This window comes from Podarcis cretensis (genome assembly GCF_951804945.1).
Source record: "Podarcis cretensis genome assembly, chromosome: 5".
Taxonomy (NCBI): Eukaryota; Metazoa; Chordata; class Lepidosauria; order Squamata; family Lacertidae; genus Podarcis; species Podarcis cretensis.
In genome coordinates, this window is record NC_137174.1 from 17652518 (window position 1) to 17677111 (window position 24594).

At 44.0% G+C, this 24594-nt stretch overlaps 1 protein-coding gene across 9 annotated transcripts in view; it reads left to right on the forward strand.

The window, feature by feature from the left end:
* The window catches only part of LOC307216587 (uncharacterized protein), a 203732-nt gene that overhangs the window by 5184 nt on the left and 173954 nt on the right, over positions 1-24594 (forward strand). For 3 of the 9 annotated variants that reach the window (XR_013839159.1, XR_013839160.1, XR_013839161.1), the window contains exon 1: positions 10699-10749. The exons of 2 other annotated variants lie outside the window; for them this stretch is intronic. The gene's annotated coding sequence lies outside the window, so the exon portion shown is untranslated. Of the gene's footprint in view, positions 1-10682; positions 10750-10881; positions 10916-24594 lie in introns of those variants that run through there. 4 more of the 9 variants (XR_013839157.1, XR_013839158.1, XR_013839163.1 and 1 more) reach the window with 4 other exon arrangements.

A 24594-nucleotide genomic window follows, 5' to 3' on the forward strand; every position in this document is an offset into this window, starting at 1 on the left:
CTGGCACTGGCCCTTCCCTGTCCACACTCTCTGGTTATCCTGACTGGCCAACGTAAACAGAATTGGCCCCCTTTGAGTGGTAGATTGCAGATGGACTCCATCTCCCCAGAGGGTCTTTACTGAGTCCCCCTCCCCCAAATTTGTTTTCAAGTCAAGTAGCTCCCTGCTTGGCCATCCCTCTTCCCTCTATCATTTCTGATGCTTGGACTTTATACACCTTAGCAGCTTATAATGCAGTAAGGTCACTCCCCATGTTTCAAGTTGCATTTGCATGCTGTTGTATGCACCAGGAAGAGGCTGGGATGTCTTTACCCAATGCACATTACCTGTCTGGTTTCCCAACAGGAAAACACACCCTTCAAGTCCTGTTCATGAGGCTGACATCCACACATGCACAATGGCTTCTTCAAATGCACACACCCCTGCTTAACTGTGAAGTAAATGTGGTTTAGTTTTCCTTTTGGATTGATGCTAGTTTGAACTGATGCTGGCACACTGAACATCACTATTTCTCTAGCATCTCTAGTTCCAATGCTAGCACACTGAACATCACTATTTATCTAGAAACTTTAGGATAGCTTTGCATTGTGCATAATGTTGTGGGTACACAGCTTCAGATCGGGTTTTTTTAAAAAATTTGTAAGTCACTTTGAGTATTTTTGTTTGCTGAATTCTGTTTATGAATCACTTCCCATAATATATACTGAAGCGATTTCACAATAGAAAACATAATCACCATTTATTTATTTTTTACAAAATTTCATATATAAAACCAATGAGGAGAGAGAAACACTTTCATATGCAAAAACAATACAAAAATACAATTTCACTAATCAGAACAATTAAAGCAATTTCATATGTAAAACAATTTCAGATCTAATACAGATTACAGATGGATGGGACTTAAGCAAAACAAATAACGAAATATACATTTGGGATTGTATGAGCTTTTGGATTTTTCCACATTTATGGCATCATTTCCCTTTCTACCCACTATTTTTTAAAAATGTTTGTGTTTTCATGAGTGTGGTTTTTTTTGGGGGGGGAGGATGGGTGCCTAGAGGTCAAAGCAGTGTGTGTGTGTGTGTGTGTGTGTGTGATGTACACACATGTGTAGACATACAGGTCGTCTTTGTGTTTATATTCATGTATTCCTTTTGTAAACAGTCTGCGCAGTGGCTCCTTTCTTCCTGTCATCAAGGCACTAGGCAGGCGTATGAGAGATCACGAAATGACCCCATGCCCATAAGAAATAAGCAGTTTGCTGGTGTGATGTAATGCGCATCAAGAATGACAAACTCAAGGATTTTCTTCCATTCCCTGAGATTATTGCTCTTGCCATTTCTCATCTCCTGCCTCCAGGCTGCTCACTCTGATTCATGAGATGAGGGAGGTAGAACCCTTGAAGCTTTGGTGATCCGGTTGTCCTTATCCTATTGCCCAGAGCTGCACATGCTAGTGAGGGATCATAAATTCACCCTAGCCTTCTTTAATAACCTAGCTGCTTTATTTAGCCCTCTGACCCCCTGCTGCAGTGAATTCTGGGTCTGCCTTGTGCTGAGCCGTATTTCTTTCAGTTGTGGCGCTCTTCTTTTTTTGCCAGCCAGTGCTTTTCTTCCATTTATACGATGGCAAGGGAGGATAAAAAACGAGGGCACCTGAGTTCTAAAGTAATATGTGATGCCTGATGAGTTTGTGGCCTCTGTGTCCTGAAACAGACCCTTCTTTTGAGCGCGGGAACGCTGTCGCCGGCCTTTTGGGAACAGTGCTGAGGACAATTCTGAGGCCAGATTATGACATCAAGGATCTGGCAGCATCACTGTCAGCCACTGTCCTAGTCATACCTTCCAGAACATTCCATCCTGCGAGTGAAGCTAACACTGGAAGCTATGTAGCAGTTGCTAGGCAGCCACTCACACTTGGTTTGCACACTTTCACTCCTCCTCCCTTGGGTTTTATTTTGTCCACCAAGCAGGCAGGGATTGACCCTAAGTTTGCTCAGGTATTGGCACCAGCCTAGACACAAGGGGTGTCATGGCCTCAATTCCTTGGGCTTAGGTAAATGATTATGAAGAGAACAGAAAGCACAATGGGACACTAGGGACTATGATTGGAGGCCTGGTGGGACCCGGCCCCTCATGATTGGGGTGGGAAGGAGCTCAGCCCCATCCCCACATACTTTGGGGGAACTGAGCTACCTTCAGCCCTATAGAGTTGGCGTCAGCAAGGATTTTGCGCTAGGGACTTAGCCTTACATTGCCAAATAGGCATGCTTGTCAGTTGCCCATGTCTCCATCCATTGGCATATAGAACTGACACCTTACATTTTCTGTTTGCATTACACAGAGAATCTCTTAGCTTCGTTGTCTGCAGTGCAAACCCTTGTCCCATTTGGAAATACAAAGTAGATGCACAACCATCATAACCATTCTAATCCAGAGCACAAAAAGCATATGCATAATTGGTGGGGGTATGTGTGTGTGGTCATCGTCATCACCACCAGAATCATGGATTGTGTTCTCCTCCTCTGGCTGCTACCCCCCAGCAGGTTTCAGTGGTAGCTAATGAAGAAATGCTATAAAACTGATCAGCTATTTTTGTGTGTGTGGTGGGGTGGTCATTTGTTGAAACAAGTTATGTGAGTCTCCCCGCCCCCTGACGCCACCCAGTGTTGCAGGGTAGGTCCATGTTGAGTTGTAGCAACCTGCCATGATAGTAGTCAAGCCTCCACTAGTTCACAGAAGAGATAGAGGACCCCCTCCCCAGTTTCACTTCAGATTATTTTGCTCCAGCATATTGGACTGGATCTTAAAAGCAGAATTGATTCCGCAAGCCATTGGGCAGGCACAAAGAAGCCTACCCACAGGGACACTGGACGTTTCTGAGCTATTTCTGAGGGAAATCAGCAAAAACGACACTGCCGACATGGGCTGCCATACGTCCAGGTTATCCTGGAGATTTCACCAATTTCCGCCTGGACACTGCTTGCAGCTGCAGTATTCAGGATATGTCCAGGAAATTCCAGACATATGGCAACCCTACCTGAGAAACAATGATGTGATCAGTACTGGGGGCATCTGTGCGTGCAGCAGCTGAGGGATACTCCTAGGCCACAGGAGACTCTCTAGGCATACCACTCAAAGGGACTGGGTTGGTAATGACATTGCTAATCTGGCACCACAATGAATGCTAAGGTCCATGGCTGATGAGGCCTGGCATGACGTGGAGACATCTCTAAGCTGCTCCATGACTCACCTTGCTTATTATTTCTAGACAGGCCACATAACTCACCAGCAACCAGTAGATTCATCCAGCCTTTGATATGGAAGTCAACCCCACAAATCTGAGGAATCCATCCCAGATTACATTTTATTTGAGATGGAATTTAGCACTGTTTCCTAGTCCACTGTTTAGGAGCAGCTGGATGCTTGGCTTGCAGGAAGCTGACTTCATTAGGTTGGGGTCAGATCCCAAAATAAGTCTACTTGTGACACAGAATTGGGGACAGGATACTGGGTGCAAATGAAACAAACCCTGCGCTTGGTTTGGGAAGGGGGAAATACTTGCTTAAATAATAATCCCCAAAGCTTTTATCATGAACAATTCCCATTCTCTTGGATCTGAAAATAATTTTCCTTCAGGGTCGCCTCTGCTAAATGGCAACACATTAAAGGCTGGGAGGGGGGCTGTGTCTTTAACTGTGCTAGCCAAAATGTTCAACAGCAAATAAGGAAAGAAAAGGAACAAACTAAAACATTTATCTGCGTTTGAGGGGGAGATTTCTATTTTCTGTACACTCTCTCCCCATTCACACCATCCCACTGTCATGTCCCTGTGCCCCTCTCTCAAAGCTTGGCTTAGCACATATGAGGCAAATCTGTAAGCCCCTGCCTTGTGCTTGATTTATCACTCTGTCTAGGTAGCCAAATGATTTAAGTGGAAACCAGCCTCATAGCCTGTAGGTGCTACTGACTTTTTAATAAGAGGGATTTTTGTAAAAATGCCACTTGCCAGAGGAGTCACATTATCACAGTCTGATTGTATTTGGAAAATGCTAAAATTAAATCCACAGAATTTCACCTCCAAGGCCATTAGATTAAAAAAAAAATATGTGCTGCTCATATTAAACTGGAAGGTAGACAGAGAGCACACCCTCAGTCGCAGAAATCAATGACAAGTGAATAACTATTAACTATAATTCTTTGGATACCCCATCACCTCTTCTGAATTGGGGCTTTTCAGTAATATGTGCAATGAAAGCAATTTATTGGGGAGGGAGCTATTTAGATATGTTTATGGCATACAAAATTATTTTCTATAAAGTACTGTCATGATGTTAGCACAGCAAAAAGAACACAGAACGTTTGCTTCACATGAACCTTCTCCTGCCAAACTTTTTTTTTTCAGGCTCCCCTTCCCTAGCTACAGTTCTCTCAGCACATGGCCTAACCTGTTGGAAACTAGAAATGTTTCATCAGAGCCAGAAGCTGCAGTACATGCACACCTTTGCATTACTTGTAGATTGTTGCATTTCTATGCATTTCTATCCTGCACCAGGTATTTTACCACTATTCCTCATTTCAGATTGATACCTCTCTGCTTCTTCCAAGTCTCCTCAAGCAACTGGGCAACTGGATAGCTCAGTCGGTTAAGCATGAGACTCTTAATCTCATGGTCAAAGGTTTGAGCCCCACATTGGGCAAAAAGATTCCTGCATTGCGGGGGAGGGAGGGTTGGACTAGATGACCCTTGTGATCGCGTCCAACTGTGACCGTGATACTTTTGGTCCCATGTTCCCCTCTTTCCCTTTCCTTTAGCTCTGCAGATTGTTAGAGTATGATGCAGATCTATATTACCCTCACTCTTCACCCCATTTTCATAGGAATGGCAGCCTTTTAGGGTCTCTGACAGGCACCCGCACTTCCATTTGTGCTTTTCTGGGATCCCCAATTGGTGTGTTGTTGTTTGCAAATCACACCCTGCTCTTCGGTCCTAAGCGGGGTGCCAACTTTAATAAAATATTGGGGGGGAATAAGCCCTGCCCTGCATAACACACACACCCCATTTGAATGGCAACGCCCAGCACCCTTGTGGGGGTCCTGAGCCCCTCAAATATTTTATGGAGGGGCAAAGGGACCTCAACCGCTAAGAGTTGGCTTCCACTGGTCTCTCACAGCTACTGTTTATAAATCTGGGCACAAAGTCAGCTCTGGGAAAGGACAGGTCCCTCCCACCAATTGCAACAAAAGTTCCCAAGTATTAAGGCTGCATCCTGATCACAACGAAGCACTCTGATCCTGTGGAGGAAGAGAAGATACTCAGACAAAACAATCCAAATCCTTTGTATGACTGACATCCAGTCAAGGTCACTAGGGGTCAGGTGACCATCTGGAGTGAACACATGTGGTTTCCTTAGAGACACCTCGGGAGCAGCTGGGGCAATGGCTCAATGACTAACATCAAGGACCATCTCTTCCTTGAAAATATCCTTTCTGGAATGCAGAGGAGATGTGCTTGGGTCAAGAACTTGACAAATTACTGTCTGTGTCTTGCAGGAATTAATCCGAAAAGAAAAATCCACCCTGACCTTCTATGAACTCAGATGTTGGGTGGCTGGTCCAATGTTATGGCTGCTTCATAATATCAATTAGACGAGTGGGGAGCGTGTTGTTTTAAGTTTCTGAACTATTGCTGTTGCCTGCGTCCATTTGTCTTCTCTCTCTCCCCCCGCCCCCTTATCTTTCCAGTGTGACATGACAAGGATTTGATGTGACACACACCAAACTTTGAATGTCCTGCAGCCAGCTTCAGTGGCTCGGATGCTGTCATCTTGAGCCACATCAGGAGGACTGGCTCAATGGCTGCGTTCGTGACACATGTCAGAAACTTTTAAACGTCTGCTCTTTTTTTCATCAGGATGCTTCTGCATCCTTGCGAGGGAAGAGCTGACATTTTCTGTTGGGGTGGAAGTTGCTGCGGTCCCCTCTTCCTGCCTCCTCTAACTGTCAGCCCAAGTTTCCCCTAAACATATCAAAAGGCAGCCAAATAAACCTTGTCATTTAGAAATATATTCAGCAGTAACCAGGCTTTTACAGCAATGTTTTTGTTTTGTTTTGTTTTGTTTAAAAAAAAGAAACTTGGGCACATTTTCTCATAGAACAGATGCACCACACAAAACACAGCGCCAGGCTATCTCTGACCTTTGTTATGTGCTGCATTCAAAACTGATGTGCAGAACTCGGCTACACATGAATTCCTTAACATTTCTGGACACTCTCCCTCCTACCCATACACTAACGTGGAACAATTTGGTATACAAAACACAGACAACATGGTAGGAGTGTCCCCCACACTTGGCAGAATTAACATTTTGAGCAAAACGTTTAGTTTAAGGGCAAAAGAATAGGCAGCTCTGCAGATACGCAGCAATGGGTTCTCAGGGATGGCTGCTACTGAAAGTCTCAGTACTTGGCAAGGAGAAGCAATTGCTGGATATGTTATTACACAAAATCACTGTAGACTTCTTTTGATCCACCCCACCCAGCACAAATGGACAAAGGAAGACCCTGGCTGGATCAGATCAAAGGGTGTAAAGTCAAGCATCCTGCTCTACCAAGGAACTTCCAAGAAGTCTGCAGCGAAGTAGGACAGCATCATCCCTCTCTCGCAATTACTATATTACCTTTGAATACTGTGCTTCTGTGAAGCTGGTATTAAAGGCTGTTGCATTAGCAGTCCTTTGTTAAGGAAACTGTTCGTAAATATTCCAGAGTGGTCGGTTGTAGGGATGGAAAGAGCAGCTTTATTCGATCCAGTTTCAGTCTCACTGGTGCTCAAGCCCAGGTCTGTCCCATTTTGTGTAGACTTTTTGAAACGACGCCCAAAGAGTCCACAATGAAATGGTATGCATTTTGTACACAGTTTTAGCCAAAATACTCATTTTCTCCATGAAAGCACGCGTATTTCAAAGTGTTTCAATGCCTTTCCCATAAGATATACAATTTGCAAGCACTTTTCGTTCACCGAAGTCACATTCTAAAATTCAGAGAAGTTGTGATTTGATCCCCATAAGCAAGTCCAGAAGCGTTGGACTGGAACAAATTCTTCCTCCGTTCCTAGATGGTAGATATTTGTTTCCTTAATGGAGCGACTCATTAGGAGACAGTATTATGACACCTTTCACCAATCTGGTTTGAATTGGGAATGGGGAAATTAGCCTATTTCTGTTCTGTGTATGTTTCCCATATGTGCAATCATAGGTCTATTCTGCCCCATGCTTTGTGGACTATATTGTTTAAAGCACATTAGAATTTTGCACTTAAATTGTACACATTTTGCATGCATTTTATGTGTATTTCCACCCTAAAATACAGAATTCTGAATGTCCCCCCCACCCCAGATATATGTTAACTTAGAGATGGAAGCCCAGTTTGGTTGACACCATCCCAAGTTGGGGGGGGGGAGTTTCACAGTATGGACACCATAAGAAGGCCCTTTTGTGCACCCCCTCTCAGTGGATTAATCCCACTGGAAGAGCTCCATCCCTTGCCAGCTGCAGCATTGGCTGGTGTACGTTTTGACAAAAAAGAGGGGGGGGGTTTATCCATGTAACTTTTTGTTTCTTTATTTCTTTATTTTTCTGGCAGACTTTGATAAATGTGCAGGCATGGTATTCCCTTCTGCCAAAGTTCAGAAGGATCAGCTGCAGTAGGTGTACTGCAAGGGCAGGCTTTGCAATTTGTGAGTGATTAAACGAAGGATTACTTCATCTCCCCTATTTTTTTTTTCTTCTGGGCAATTTGTGTGAAAATAGTACATATGATAGAGGTGCCCTTTGGCAGGAAACCTGCCAAAAATCAGAAGGATAGATGTAGGGTGAATTTTGATGTTGTTGTTGCTAGGCAGTTTTAAAATAGATTTTGTGAGGGAGAACTAAAAGTGATTGACTTCCCTCCCTGTAGTTTTTGTGTGTAATGATTTTAATATGAATGTGGCATACATTGCAGAGATGCCCCTAGGAAAGTAAGCTGTAAAATTTCAGAAGGGTAGGTGCAGGGGCTAGAGAGTTAAGATAAATGAAAAGAACAGCTTCAGGCTTGTGTTCTGCGGAATTGACACCAAGGCATAGAAACTAAGTGCAAAGCTGATTTGACAGGAATGGAAGTGTGGGCATGTGGCAGAGAGGCAGCAGGACTTGAATGTCCAGCAATTCCCAAGCATGCACCACTTAGCAGAACAGGGAACAAATACAGAGCAGGCAAGCATAATGTGATAAGTCAACATCCCTTCTCCAAAGCACTGTGGCTGGAGATCCCTGGCAACCTGTCGGCCACAAAACTGTACTCCATGCCTGTTCACATTCTGACATTTCCCTTACATCAGGGGTGGTTAACCTGTGGCCTCCAGATATTGTTGGACTACAGATTCCATCATCCTTACCATTGGCTTGGGCTGATGGGAATTGGAGTCCAACAACATATTGGAGTCCAACAACATTTAGCCATCCCTGCCTTATATGCTAATTGTGTCGGGAAAGATTTTACATCCTCCCTAGGACCATAGCATTATGGGGTTAAATAATATTGTCAGGGTGAGTTTTACTGACAGCTGAAATAAAGTCACCAAGCTAGCTCCTACCGTGTTGAAGTTAATTTCCTATTTCAGTTTAGGCATCTGCAGGTCTACCACACAATACCAGTAGTACAGAAAAAGCGGGGGGAGAGAGAAAATGTGAGAAGATTTAACAGAACTAAGATGCATTTGTTTTTGGCTTCTAATTAATCAAGATAACATCTCTTTCAGCCATTAGACAGTAAAATCAATAGGCTGGGCAGCCTGACTGCCATTTAGACTTATATACGAACACCTATTATTGGCAAAATAGTGATGTATTTAACCATTTCATCCTTTATTATATTTCAAATAAGGATCACTCTCGACAAGAAGGAGATGAACCAAGTGCCATGATAATGTTTGCCTTGCTGTAAATGTTCACCTTCCTCACCTTATTTCCCCAGGTAGGGTTTCTTTCTTACGCTTGTGAACAAAAACCACACCTCAGAATACCAGACTCTGCCTGATAACTGAATTACAGCTGAATTTTGAGACAAATTTGGAGGTGAAGTACATGCAGACATTTCTAAAGTAGTTCAACATTTTTTGACAGGGCAGAGCTGAAGCCACTCACATATTTTTATGAACAATTTCAAATGTCAAAACCAGTTCAGTACCTATTCAACTTCATCCCTTCATAATCCTGTCCCTCCAAATGTCTGCAAAAGTAGGGAAATTGCTATGTAGGAGCAAAGAAATGTCCTGTCCCCATTACGAGAGCAGCTCTCCTCTCAATAACAGTTTATGGGATACACAAGTGAAGAGAGCGCTGCTGTGCTCAGCTCCTTCTTATGGGAAGTCATTGACATCTGGTTGGCTATTGTGGGGAAAGATTCTGGGCAATAAGGGCCTTTTGTTCTGATCAATCTTCCTATGTTCTTAAATCCAGGATACAGTCATCTTGTTGATAAACATCGAACCTCTTGCCAGCATCTCTCTTGCTTAGCTTTCGCTAATAGGATAAATCAGGGCTTTTTTTCCCCAGCCAGAACTCTCCAGAACTCAGTTCCGTCGCCTCTCAGGTGGGTGTCATTGCCATTATAAGAGAACAAGTGAGGCATTCGTGGTGAGTTCCGGCACCTCTTTTTCTAGAAAAAGAGCACTGGTATCAATACTATCCATATCAGTACCTCATTTTTTTTTCTCCTCCAGGAATACTACGGTGCTCAGGATTGCCTAATCACATTCAGCATATTGTTGCCATATCATCATATATCTTTCGAAGACTATCAAAGGAGCAAAAACTAAATATGGACCCTTAGGTCATATCCACACCAAACATTTAAAACACTCTTATACCACTTTAACTGTTATTGAGAAACTCAGTAGCTATAGTTTGTTAAAAGTGCTGGGAATTGCAGCATTTACTCTGAGTGTGACTCACATTGGATACAACCCATTATTATATTTGGGTACGGGGTCATTTTTGTCCTGGCGGCTGCTGCTGCTTTCCTGGATGAGACTCACAGATGGTCCCACTCAATCAGGGATCACCCAGTGAATGGAATACAATAAGCCCACAATTTACGTGGGGTTTATGTTCCAGGGATTGCACCTAAAACTAAAATCACGTATAGCCAAAACACACTGGATTCAATGGTGAGTGCAATTGCCAGAGTCATCTTTCCCAGAACCCCGTTCCTTTTCTGCCCTTTTATTAGTTGTTGTTGTTTTTTAAGCCACATACATAAAGCTGAATACATAAAGCATAAGATAACTGCACATAGGTTGTGGAGCTTTCTGTACCAAAAAAAGGACCTAGCCAATCAGATTCAGATTCATGGCGAGGTTACTATGGGGGAATGAGGGCATCAGAAATAATTTAGCATTTTCTCAATGAGCACCTAAATCACTGAAATGGGTTGTTCGGCACTGGCAAAAAATGTTTGCAAACAACTGTGAGCAGTTTTAACTCAGCTCTGACGTGCAAATCGCTTTCCCAAGAACATTCCTGCTGGTAAATACTGTATATATTTGCTGACTCACACTTGCAAAGGGTTAATCTGAGCTAATCTAATCTAATCTAATCTGTGGGTGGGATTTAGCAATTTCCCAGCAGCCTTTGCTCCCTCTTTCCCTCTGCTTCCTCAAACAAGCTGCAGCCAATTAAAGGCTCACACCTGTGAGGAAAAGCAGGTGAGTGGGAAATCTCTCCCAAAGGAGATTTTTATGAGCCCCTTCCTTAGACTGCATGGTTCTTTAGTAAGGAAGCAAAACTCTTTCTTTTCAAGTCGTTTGGAACCTCTTTCTTTATTTTACTGCCAACAGATGGATAGTTGTTTGCTGAAACGTCTGAAACTCTGTGAGTAAGATCTACATTTTGGTATCTGTGATTTACTCTAGCCTAAGTATCTTTTTTGTGGGGGTTTAAGGTGGCCATGGGGGTCACATGTACTGTAAAATCTAACCAAATTTTAATGTGCTTGGCTCATTGTGCTAACTACGAGAGAGTCAAGAATCTCTCTTGCAAACCTCTCTCCAACGCATTCTAGAGCACTAGGGATACCAACCCCTTTCCCTACTCTCTTCAGCTGCTAATGTAAATTAATGAGAACAATATTTTCCTTCTGAATAGGTTAGACAAATGCTAAATTATACGCGGGCTGTATCGGTAACTAACAGCCAAATGTGCATTATTCTCAGGGCGCTGCAACATCGGATGATGGAACAGGCTCATTTTAACAAATCTCTGAGGCTTCAGACCAATAAAATATTGAGGTATACATAATTTGTCTACCAAAGTTAGAAAACAGCAAAGTAATTTGGGGAAAGTTTGTAGTTTTATGTAGGCTGCCGCTGTTCGACGTCCAAGACGCCTTGGGCTGCTTTTGGCCACATGAATCTGCACAGCTGCACAAGGCCCCAAATCAGCCTGTTTTGAGTTTCCCCAGCAGCACTTAATTTTAGGCCTTCCACCCACCTGATCCTTGATTGGTGGAGAGGCAGGGGATGAAAACAGCAGCTTTAAATGGCTCCCCCATTTAGTCTATGTACAATCTCTTACTGATCAACTTAGGGGTTTTTAGCCTGTAATGGGGCGGTCTAAAGGCCTACATGACCAGGTAAGCAATATGTCTAGCTTTGCTATTTAGATGTGATCAAAGCCCTGACTTCTCTTTATGCCTCTTTCCTGATCCTCAGTGTTTGTCCTAACTTGGCTGATTTTAATAGACTATGATAGGTCTATAGATATGCTGTGTGTTTTTATTGCCTGTTTTGAAGAGTTTCTGAAAATGCACCATATCCATGGGTTTAGCTTGTATGCAAATCAAAATCATCCTTGTATCTTGCAATCTCCTCTGTTTTTACTGTGGGGTTTTTTTGTTTTTTTTGTCCTGATCCTCTGTCTCCTCGCAATATTTTAATATTCAGTTTAATACATTTTCCAATATAATGGGGGTTTAGTTCTCTCCTGCCAAGTTTTGTTGTCTTGCTTCATGAAGAACAATAGCCATAGAAAGATGGCCTCCAGCACTGTACAATTTATAGGTGTGGAGTGGTTTAAATAGCCAATTTGTAAAAGCTTCAGACTCAATTTATGTGCTAGGTTTCCCCTCCCCCCGGCATTTACGTTGATAAAAGTGTAAAATGTGCCAAGCTTCAATTCTGTCTTGCACCTTACCAACTAACCAAAGAGAGAGTGGCCTGTTCAACACAGTTCCAAGTCCATTTGTCATTGAAAATAACAAATGCAAAAATATTCTTAAAATGCATAAACCATAAATTGAAGCTACCTAAAAAATAAATAAACAGATGGAGATAGATTCCTCTCCTTCCTGGAAAATACTTTTAGGGTCTCTCTCTCTCTCTCTCTCTCTCTCTCTCACACACACACACACACACACACACACACACACACACACCCTGTTTGGCGTCACATTTTCCCACAATTTCTCCAATGGCTGCTACTTTTCTTATTCACATGGACGATTCCAGCCATTCACGGATCTTGTAGTGACCAATCACAGTATGTAGCCAATCGCTTTCAGTTAACAATTCAGGTAACAATTCCGGGATTACAAGAGGGAGATGAAGCACCCAGCTGATGAAGCACCTCAGTGCCAGTGGAGAAGTGTCAAAATAAACTGAAGTTAAGCAGACAGGCAGGGTGAATTCAGCAGTGGAGTGGAGGCCAGGGTGGTCAACTCTTTCTCCTTTTGATCCCACAAGCCCTGGATTCATAAGAAAATAAGTTTGATAAACAATAACAGCTACAAAGACAGAAAGGCAACTGGGGTTTGGGAGTGTCACATGTATAACTCTCCCTGCCAAAGAGGAACCCTAGATGTGTACTTGGTGTAGTCGGCTTCTGGTACACAAGGGGCCTTTGTTACCCTGGGAGATTGAGGGTAGTTTTTGTGTGTACGCACCCTTGCCTTCTCCCCATTTTTAGTGCAAATACATTCTGGCAAGCTCCTGAATAGGGTTAGGGCAGGGGTAGGCAACCTAAGGCCTGTGGGCTGGATGCGGCTCAATTGCCTTCTCAATCCGGCCTTCGGACGTTTTTACATGAGTAGAATGTGTGCTTTTATTTAAAATGCATCTCTGGGTTATTTGTGGGGCATAAAAGTTCATTCATTCCCCCAGAAATATAGTCTAGCCCCCCACATGGTCTGAGGGATGGTGGACTGACCCATGACTGAAAAAGGTTGCTGACCCCTGGGTTAGGGTGAACATCAAAACCTCCTACTGAGAACAGTTGGGGAACTGGGCAAGGAGCAAGAGAATGTGGGGGTACAGTCTGTGTGTTTCTGTGTGTGTGTGTGTGTGTGTGTGTGTGTGTGTGTGTGTGTGTGTGTACACACTGCAAGGGTCTGACAGAAGACTGACAAACCACATGGACTGATGGGTCACTGAAGAGGTGCCTCTCTACTGAGGGACTACAGGCAGGCAGAAGACATGTTAGGATTCTACTGAAAATGGCAACACCCGTAGGGCTGTTTCAGGGCATTCTGCTTCAAGACGCCTAGCTTTTAATACAGCCCTTCACCTGTCAGGTATCCCAGCTGCCTCATGCCATCTAGACATCGTGTATCTACCCAGCATTGCCCCCTTCCCCCACACCAGGCCTCCACCTCCATGTATTTGCTCAGCAGGAGCCACAACACAAAACCACAAGACTATTGATTCTGGATGCTTAACTGCATCAGATGCAAAAGCCTGGGTGCCAAGTCCCGGAATTGCTGTCAGCATCCTGGCTGTGTTGCTATAGATGGGGCCGGCTAATTCAGTCAGGTCTGCTCTTTCTGCCACCGCTTTGAGTGACGTGCATGGCCCAGTGCACATTCACTGAAAACTAGTATCAGGGAATGACATACAGTTTGATAACATAAGATGCTTAGGGTTTTTTTGGCTCAAGTGAGATGTTCAGAGCTAATAGCCCTGGTGAGCGGAGTTTTAGCTGTGATCTGTACCTTGAGATATCGGCTGTGTCTGGCTCAGGGAAAAAGGGGGAAAGAATGAAAGCTTATTTCTAGAAAAGGCTTCCGATGAGCAGCATTTGTCATTGAAGGGGAGATGGGTATAATTAGCTTGTCAGTCTCGTTTGGGCTGAGCTGGCTTTCTGCGCTAAGAAAGATGGACTAACTGCCAGAGCCGCTGACAGGTAGTCGATAATGCAGCAATTAATGTCATAAATAATTCTGGAACCAATTATATCAAAATGGACTCTGAGCTTAAAAAAAGATCAGAATTCCCTTCTCCTCCTCCTCCTCCTCCGCTAACAGCAAGCCCCAGCTTTCATTTTTCTCAGTAATTACTTTTCATTGTATATAGCCATAAAGTAGGGTCTTTTTCTTCTGTCCATATTTTTAAACTCCCTTCCACCCCAGTTTCTCTCCCCAGCCCCCACTGTGTCCCTTTCCACCCTCCTGCTCCCCCAGGACTCGGTTGTTACAGGATATCTTTGGGTGCGCACATAATCTTTGAGCCTGGCTGTTTACATGATAACTCCCTCTGCACCGAAATGATTAAGAGCCCAGTTTTCTCAAATGTCATGAGCAATGACAGCGGAGAACACCAAAACAATGGCATTTGGAAATGAAGACATTTGTGAAATAAATTGATTTGTCTTATTATTTTAAAGGTTGTTCTGACTTTGCTTACACTGAACTTATTGATTTTTGTTGGCCTCCTCCTTCTCCACTACAGTTGCAACCGGAGAATGTGAGCCAAGTTATTCCCTCTGTGCCGCAAACACAATTTACTACAAGCTTAACAATGGTCTTGTAACCCTTTCTAGTATCTCCTGCCTATGACGGAGAAAACAATATGAATGATGGCGTATTTTTGTTGGGCTGACTGCACTTTTAAAAGAGAGAACTTTAAAATGAGGTGTGGGAGAACAGCCAGGCCCGTTTGTAGTTTTGTCCTGATGTGCATTTTGAGAAGTTGTGGCTGGGATCAGCTTTGTACTTTAAGGTGACAACAGCCACAGCAGTTCAGAATGTTTGAACTGAAGTGCTTAATATATAATGATCTGAGAATCCTGACAATTAGGGAGAGTCTGATCAGGATCGGTTCTGCCAGGGGTTGACGGACGTGGTGGTGGTGGGGCGGTCTCCTGTTTCACAGGTCATTTTGCTTAGTCGGCAACATATAGTTTAGTTCCTCAGTCCTCTACAAGCACCCCACCCCTGAAAGAAACCTAGCTATTTACAACTAAACGATATTTTTGGCCAAAATTCAATGTTGTTAATTAATTGATATAGAGCAATTCAAAATGAGGAAGTCTTCCAGGGGGAAGATACACTGGTAATCCACTTGTGTTGAGTTTGCTGCACTCTAGCCTCCTTCGGCAATGAGGGGTTGGATGAGTTGGGAAAAGGAAAGCAATTGCAGCAGAGAGAGTGTAGGCATACCCTATGGTATCCATAGGAAATCTGGATGCAGCATGCATGGCTATATCACACACCACCCAAATTGTCTTGAGATGGTGGCTTAGAAAGTGTTGATAAATCAGTATTAATCATCAGCATGCACCCTCATTACCACCCAGGCCCTTAGGGTCTTCACCCCATCTCTGTACACACACACACACACACACACACCAAGACACAGAACCAGAGAGAGCAATGGCCATTTATTGTCATGATGGAAAAGAGTACACAGTCCAAACAGGCAGGGAAAGCTTTCACAGCAGCAAAAACACCCCAAACTGAGCACCCCATGATCACAGATAGACATAGCAAGGAGCCGGCAAGTGATTGGAAGATGGAGCCACACTAGGAATGACAGAGGAAATTTCCTTCTGTCCACCTGTTCAACTCCCATCATGTAACAGTCTCTTGCTAAGAATGATTTTCATCTTGGTTCTCTACAACTGTTTTTTTTTTTAATAAAAAAAATTCATGTACACGTTATACATAATAGATACGTAAATTGCATAGCAATTTATGTTATTTGCATATTCATTGATGTACAATTGTCACTGTCCTGACATGGGTCTTGCAGCTTTTCTTTTTTTCTGAAATACTGCATGCTGACTTTGTGTACATACACAGCCTATAGTCACCAAGGCTGCAATCCTAACCATGTCTACTCAGAAGTAAGTCTCACTGAATTACTTCCACGTAAGTGGGGTTTTGATTGTAGCCTTTACCTGCTTCCCCCCACTGTGAATTTTAAAAAACAATGAAATGCATCATTTATTCTTGTTCTTTGTCACGGAAAGAAGTACAGTAGTTTCTTTTGTCATCTCTTGACTTTATTTGTGCTCCTCAGTTAAAAGTCTGAAGATTTGAAGCAGTCAGACACAAATCGTGTTTACTACAAACATTGAAAACAAATTAGCTTGAACATTATGTTTCAGGAGATGCACACACACGGTCATTTTCTGAAGAAAATACACATTTATGGAATAAAATCATGCACTACAGAAAGGCCTTGTATAAGTGCACAATGTTTAATATGCCCGCAGGAATTCTTACAGTCCAGGACACACACAGCAAAATACCAGCAGGGTGCGAACCTATCCTTCCTTGATGCCTGAATGAGGAAAAAGAGGCAGGGTTAAGTTTATACCACACTGTAAAATCCAGATAGTGAGACTTCAATCCTAGTCCCACTTACCTGGGAGTAACCCCAGTTGAATTCAGTAGAATTTACTTCTCAGAGACATGGTTAGAATAGATAGCTTTTTGATGACCTATTAGCCACTTCATTAACTTTGTCTTTAAGGTGCTGCCAGGCTCTTTACTTTTGCTGCAAAAGACTAAGAGGGGTACTCCTCTGGAAATTCATCAACTTTGAAGGGGAACATACAAGGAGGCAACTGATTTGTAAATATCTATCAGTGGATGAGAAATGCATCCCTCTATTATGTGTTACAACAGATGTGTGAAATTGCATATATTTCTGCATCAGTGGACAATGGAATGAAAGAAAGGCTTCTGCAAAATAAACGAATTGCAGCAAAATGGAAAGTACCAGATGAAAATGCAAATGAATGTTGGAGCAGGCTGGGGTATGTCTGTTCATCCCTTGGCCACATGAGTTGAGCCACCAACAAAGAAGAGCACAGGGGGCAGTGAGAGAGAGTGAGTTAGACCAGGCCCACTGGTGCAAAGATCAGGCACAACAAATGCCAAGGGAGGACCCTTCAGGTTTGCCACTGGTGCTCTACACCAGTACCACAGGCAGAGGGACTCACAGTTGCAGCAGTATGCACACTGGTATGAGCAGACTGGCCCTTGCGTTGAGTCCTGTGTCCAACTGCGTCGCCGGCTGCCTGCACCAGCTCGTGTCCCTTCAGCATCTTTGGGAGGGTCATCCTACAGAACAGTGGCCATGGCATCTAGCAAGGCAGCCGGTGGGAGGATAGCAGTAACATCACTACAGTCCCCTAGTCATTCCTGCAATATATCAAACAATTGGATGGTGGAGGCTGCCTCTGACACAGGCCTCATCCTCCACCTGTTTTGTATGGATATAGCTGGTGTTGGCTTTTTTTTTAAAAAAAATCAATCAATAAAGCATTGTGGAAGCATCAAATTACTGCAGCGTTCTTTCACAACCTTTTGCTTCCTAGAGCCTGACAAATGTTTCCAGTTTCACAGCCATGGTGGCATTTACTCCTGGGAGGTTGGGGGAAACAGTTCATGAAGTTCCCACTGTTTTCAAACTGGAAACATCTGCTGGCATTGCACTCTGTTTTGGCTGTTGGGTTCTGAAGCAGAGAAAGACCCTGTAACCTGATCAGCCCCTCTCTGTAGCAGGAGTGTCACTGCCATGACTGATAATTACAGTAGATGGTTGCAGAGGAGGCAGGATCATTTGGCCAAACTGGCGAATGCTTTAAACGCTTAAAATGACCATATTTTCAAATGCAAAACCATGTCTGCTGTGTCTGCGCCTTGTCTCTGGCTGCAGCAAGAGGCACAACTGCTTTAATCAAGCCTGCAAAGGAGCAAAGTGTTTCCATATTTTTATTTTATTTTATAATACAGACCATTGCTCTGTCAGGCGGTTTGAGGAGTGGGAATTCTTTTGCAAATAAAGCACAGGCTCTGAAGAGTGGAGGCTTTGAGGCCCACTTATATGGATATGCTGAAAACACCATATACCTAGTTCATTTTTTTAAAAAAAGAAAAAGCATGCTTACTTTCCACAGATACTGCATGATACCATCACATTTAAGCATTCTCTTTCCTGGATAGTCATTGTAGGTCAGTTTAGCCCCCTGCCTCTGGGTACAGTACTTCTGGGCAATGTGAACATATGAAGGCATAATGCCAGGAGTCAAAGGGATTTATTGTAGCATCTATGAACATCAGAAGGCAGGTGCTCCTTGGTGTTGATTAGGCTGGACTAGAATTTCTGGAGAGGATTCCAATTTTGGTAATCCATGGAAGAATGTTCTCTAGTTATTTTCTAGAATGGCTGGAATGTATGGTCCTCATAAGTCTCGGTCTTGTGATTTTCCTTGACACCCCCCCCCAATAGGAACATAGAAAGATGCCTTATAGTGAGTCAGACAGTTGGTCCAAGTAGCTCAGCATTGTTTGCACTGAATGGCAGCTGCTTTCCAGGATTTCGGACAAAGTTCTCTCCCAGTCCAGATGCTCTATCACTGAGCTATGAGCCTTCCTTTTCTTCCTGCTGCAGGAGAGCTTTTTGAGTTTGTTTGATCCAGGGCTGTATAATAACCAGCTTCATACAACCAATGTGCTTAAGTTTGATTAATGTATGAAAGGGTTAATGCAGGGGTTGGCAAGGTTTACCTTGCTTGGACCGGTTCACTCCAGTGGAGATCGTGCGCCCGCAATTTCCGACGTCTGCGCAGACGCGATTTCCAGTGCCGCGGAAGTGAGTCCTTGCCCCGCACTGCGCCGGTTTAGCACAGCGTGTAGGGACTCGCCGAGTGGGTAGCTAGGTTCAGGGGTGGCTCGTGGGCCAGTTAAATGACCCCCGTAGGCTGTTTGTGGCCCATGGGCCTTAGGTTGCCGACCCCTGCGTTAATGCTATAGAGTAAGCCAGGGGTCCTCAAACTTCGGCCCCCAGGCCAGATCTGGCCCGCTAGGCTTGTAAATCTGGCCCACCGGCCGAAACACCATGCCAGGTTTACCTCAGTGTGCGGAGACTGACTGAGTGGGCAGCGAGGCTTCCGCGGCTGATGTAAATCTGGCACAGCAAGGAGTTTCCATTGAAAAGAGCGCGCGTGAGCATTCTTTTCAACAGAAACGCCGCGCTGGGTTTACCTCAGCAAGTGGGGACTGACTGAGGCTCTGAATGGGAACAAGCTCCTCAAGCGGCGGTGGCTCTGCCAATGAAACTCTGCGCTGGGTTGCATAGGAATTGGTTCGGGTTTTTTTCAAAATATAGTCCGGCCCCCAACAGTGTCTGAGGGACAGTGAACCAGCCTCCAGTTTTAAAAGTTTGAGGACCCCTGGAGTAAGCTCTCCTGCCAGGCTTAGCTTGGTCACTTCCCTTTACCTTGGGAGGAAATGGGTAAATGAGACCAATTCTCAGATGGAAGTGGAATTACCAAGAAGAACCCCTCTGCTTAACACCTGAGAGGGTCTGAAGGGAAGGAGGTAGTCTTTCATTTATCTAGGTCCTCAGTCATTTAGGGCGTGAAACACTAATGCCTTACCAAGGACACCTGGAATGAGTCCCACAAACTGGCAACCAGCACTGCTGTTTAAAAACATAAATTATATCAGTTCTAAATTGAACCTCACCCTGTAATATGACCACTGCATTTTGTACCAGATGAAATACTGTTTAAAAGGCAGCCCTGGTACTGGATATGCTTTGGGGGAGTCCTGGGTTGTTGTTTCTTTAAAAGCTCTCTATATAGTGGATCGTGGGACGCAGGTGGCGCTGTGGGTTAAAGCCTCAGCGCCTAGGGCTTGCCGATCGAAAGCTCGGCGGTTCGAATCCCTGCGGCGGGGTGCGCTCCCGCTGCTCGGTCCCAGCGCCTGCCAACCTAGCCGTTCGAAAGCACCTCCGGGTGCAAGTAGATAAATAGGGACCGCTTACCAGCGGGAAGGTAAATGGTGTTTCCGTGTGCGGCTCTGGCTCTGGCTCTGGCCAGAGCAGCGATGTCACGCTGGCCACGTGACCCGGAAGTGTCTCCGGACAGCGCTGGCCCTTGGCCTCTTAAGTGAGATGGGCGCACAACCCCAGAGTCTGTCAAGACTGGCCCATACGGGCAGGGGTACCTTTACCTTTACTATATAGTGGATCAAATTTGGCATGTCCTGGGAGTTTCTCATTTGAAAATTTATTCCAGAGGGTAAGCTGTGTTGGATCTGTTGCAGAAAAGTTTTAGGGCACCTTTCATAGGCCAGAACCAACTGCTTTTGAGTATTTGTGCACAACTTAGCGTAGCGGCTTTTAAATTTCACTTCCAGGGATATAGTAAGTTAACAACAGCATAGAGGAGGTTGGTGTGTGTGTGTCGGGGGATTGCAGCAGCAACAGGCCTAGACCAATCTAGGCTGCTTCTCTCACTGCCTTTATTAGAGATGGGAATATTGTTTTATCTGCCAAGGAGTGTCTCCTACAATCAGTCTGACATGCATTTAGCTTCACAGCAGCTGTCACATATTATGGATTTAGTAAATAGGAGAGCTTAAAAATTCTGTTTTGCTGTCTATATATTCCCCCAATTTACTTGCTTTTTCTTCTTGCAAACTCTGCACATTTTAATGTTACTTTAGTGGCTGAAATTGCTGTGAATACCTGGCAAGCCAGCCAGCCTAAGTGGAACTGGAACGCGGCATACAAATTCAATGTCAGTTCGGAACAATTAACCAAATTTTGCATATCTCCCCGTGTAGTAATAAAAGCTATTTGTTTCTATAAGGAATGGAAGTTTGTCTAGTCACTGAAGGGATATGTGATGATGAGTGCTGGTGAAGAATAAATGGAAAGGCATTTTTTGCTGGGTGTGTTGACCTAGAAGCCACGTTATTGTCGATGAGAATAATTAATATTCTTAGCAAATTGGGTACCTCTGAGACATGAACCGACAGCACCATCCCTGCTCGTGATTCCTACCAGCGCTTCACTATGAGGCCTGGAAGACCTACTCCTGGCCTTACAGGCCTTTATTCACCTGGCCTGGGAGTGTGGGAGCTAAGGCTGCTGAACAGACTATTGGGCTGCAGTGTTGTTTGCTGGGGGGGGGGGGCGTTGCTGTTGGTTTTTGTTTTTGTTTTTTTGTTTTTTTTGCATCTTCATTTTAGATCTTGTGACTTTTGTGGAATTTGTTCAGTTTGGTTGTGTATTTCTTAATGTTTTATTTATTTACGGCTACTTTTGTTATGTTGAACCTACATACATTTTTTCCCCATGTTGTAAGCCGCCTTGCACACGGCTTGGAACTATGGAAAGGCGGCATACAAGTAAAATATGTGTGCATGCATAGCAAAATCATGTAAAAATCCTTCTGGCGCTGTTATTTATTTCACAAAATTTATACACCCTCAAAGCACTGTACCACTCTTGGATTATAAGCAGGGGAATCACAGGGATCACCAACCCAGCACTCATGGGTAACAGGTTGGTTGCCCTTCTGTATTGGGAAATACTTTTACCTGGGAGGGAGTCCCATTAAACTCAGCAGATCTCACCTCTGAATAGACATATGTAGGATTGCACTCCTGGGCTCTTCATTGGTTTTAGATTTAGTGAGCTTCAGGGCACCAACACCTACATTGCTTCTGAGAGAAGGGTGAGCCCTGAGGGGACCCAGAGACTTCTCCTGAGCCTGTTGATTGATTTTTGCGTGTTTCTTCAGTGCTGTGGATGGTTGGCACCATTTTTCAGGGCTTACCTAGGCAACTGAGGCCTGTGGGGCTTAAGATTATTTATACTTGATCACGCTGTGATTCAGGGTTTGTGGTACAGTATATGTATCATTTAAAAGGCTTGGGTGCCCTGTTCTCCCTTTGGGTGCCTTCTCCAGATCCATCCTAATTTTGGAAAAAGCACCTTAAGCTTACTTTTTAAAAAATAAATAAATCCCAAATTCACATTTGCTATTTTATTTCAAATTATTTTCAGTAGAATATTGTAATTCTACACACTCCCCAACCTACCTCTCAGCAATTTTTCGTAGATATCTGAAGACAACACCTCTTCCTTGACAGATTCCAAATGACCGCATTTGTTCCTCCTGCATAGAAAAACACGAGTTTCCTTCTTCATTTCATCATCCAACAATTACCATCTAGTATTCTTCCTTTCTCTCTCCCTCTCCATTTAACAAAACCCCAAAGTCAGTTGTGATCAAATACATAAAAAACAATAAGAACATAGTGAGTAATCACCAATGAAAAGTCATAACTTCTGTGGTTGTAAATCATGCCTGAACAATGCACTTTCTAACCGACATACCTTTACCACATCTGATCCGCGAACATACTTACTAGGCAGATAATGAATAACTTATTCTTGGACAGAGTGGCCTAGGTTTGATTTATCTCTTAGTATAAATAAATAAGAAAAGGCTGTCAAATCCAGGTGAATAAATCTCATCTCTCCAGGAAGGCTTGTGTATAAGGATGAAGGGGAGGAGAATAAGTGAGCAGGTGCTTTTACCTTAATTGGAGACAGAATTTTTTTTAACCCTTTGGAAGGAGTAAATCGTATTGTTTCTGAAAAATTAAAGGGCTCTGCAAATCACATTTTCAAGTAGATTCTGATCTCCTTTGCTTTCATGGAAGCCTTGAGATGCTGGAGTGATTTGGGTGAGGAGTTTCCCAGTTGAAGTTACCATAGTCTTGGGACAAGCACTATTAAGTTGTTGTAGCTCAGTCAGTAGAGCACGAGACTCTTAACCTCAGGGTCATGGGTTTGAGCCCCACGTTGGGCAAAATATTTCTGCATTGCAGGAGGCTGGACTAGATGACCCTCATGGTTGCTTCTAACTATGATTCTATTATTGTTGCGGTTGTCACTAGGATGTTACTGGTCTGTTAACTCTATACACACACACACACACACACACACACACACACACACGGGTTATTTGACTCATTGGGAACTTCCTAGTTCACCAGTGCCTCATTGCAGGCCCTGTTCAGTTAAACTGGTTATTTCCTAGCTATCCCAGCTATTCATGTGATTCAGGACTAGTTTGAGCTTTTTTTAGCATTAGTGTTAAAGCCCAAGGCAAGGGCTGCAGATACTTTCAAGTTTGGTTGATTTCACTGATTTATGACATTTGAATTTGAATAACCAAATGAATATTTTAATCTTGCAAGCAATGTGTGCATTCATTCTGCTGTGTTTTATTGCATTAATCCAATAAGAGTGTGTTGTTGTTGTTGTTTTTTGGGGGATTCCATGCATAGAAGTTGGCTTCCACTCCTGCAGTGGATACAGATAGGGGCTGCACATCGCTGTGTCGATCCATATCATGCAGTCTCAACTGGACATGCTGAATGTGTCCTTTGAGGCAGCTGGGAGTGCACAACATCATCTAAGAGCACTAGTTGTTGTTGCTGTTGTTGTTTTTGTAGGGTGCTAGGGACGCAGGTGGCGCTGTGAGTTAAACCTTGCTGATCAGAAGGTTGGTGGTTCAAATTCCTGCGATGGGGTGAGCTCCCGTTGCTCGGTCCGTGCTCCTGCCAACCTAGCAGTTCGAAAGCACGTCAAAGTGCAAGTAGATAAATAGGTACCATTCCGGCAGGAAAGTAAATGGCATTTCCGTGCGCTGCTCTGGTTCGCCAGAAGCGGCTTAGTCATGCTGGCCACATGACCCGGAAGCTGTATGCTGGCTCCCTCGGCCAATAAAGCGAGATGAGCGCCGCATCCCCAGAGTCGGCCACGACTGGACCTGATGGTCAGGGGTCCCTTTACCTTTACCTTTAGCTGCATCTGGCCTGTTTAATATCACAACACATGAGTACACAACACTCACGTAGATAGCTTTCTTATATTTATTGGTGCTGGGTTCCTGAGAAGCTCAGAATGGCAAAGAAACATGGCCACAGTCATACAGGTATGCAGGCAATACATTCATATTGCCAGGCCACAGACTGAGTGGGACACTCTGCGTTAAAAGCTTTGAAAGGAGAGAGGTGGGAGAAGATTGGCGAGCGAGGCTTCTCACCTCGCCACAGCAATGTGACGGGGAAAATCAGAACAGTCTTTGAGAAAGACTTCTCTTTCAGAGTTCTTAAGCACAGGGTGGGGAACTTTGTCTGGGATCACATTGTTATGATTCTAAATCGGCCAGGGCCTTCATTTTTAGGAGTATACAGGCAGATCTTCTCATCCAGACTGGAACATGCACTATATCACAGCAATCTATATATGTACATGTTCCCAAATGTTCCCTCTCTGCCTACCCCCATGTATGTCAAGTTGACCGCCTCATTGTCTACCACAGAACTCTATGACTTGCACAGGATTCTGGGGTCATGTTCTAGGATATACTCTCTGTTCAAACAAGGTGCTGGCCTGCTCTGCTGACATGGTGACTTGAGAGAGGTTCTCGACAAAGACAGTCTTCTGGGGTTGCCCATT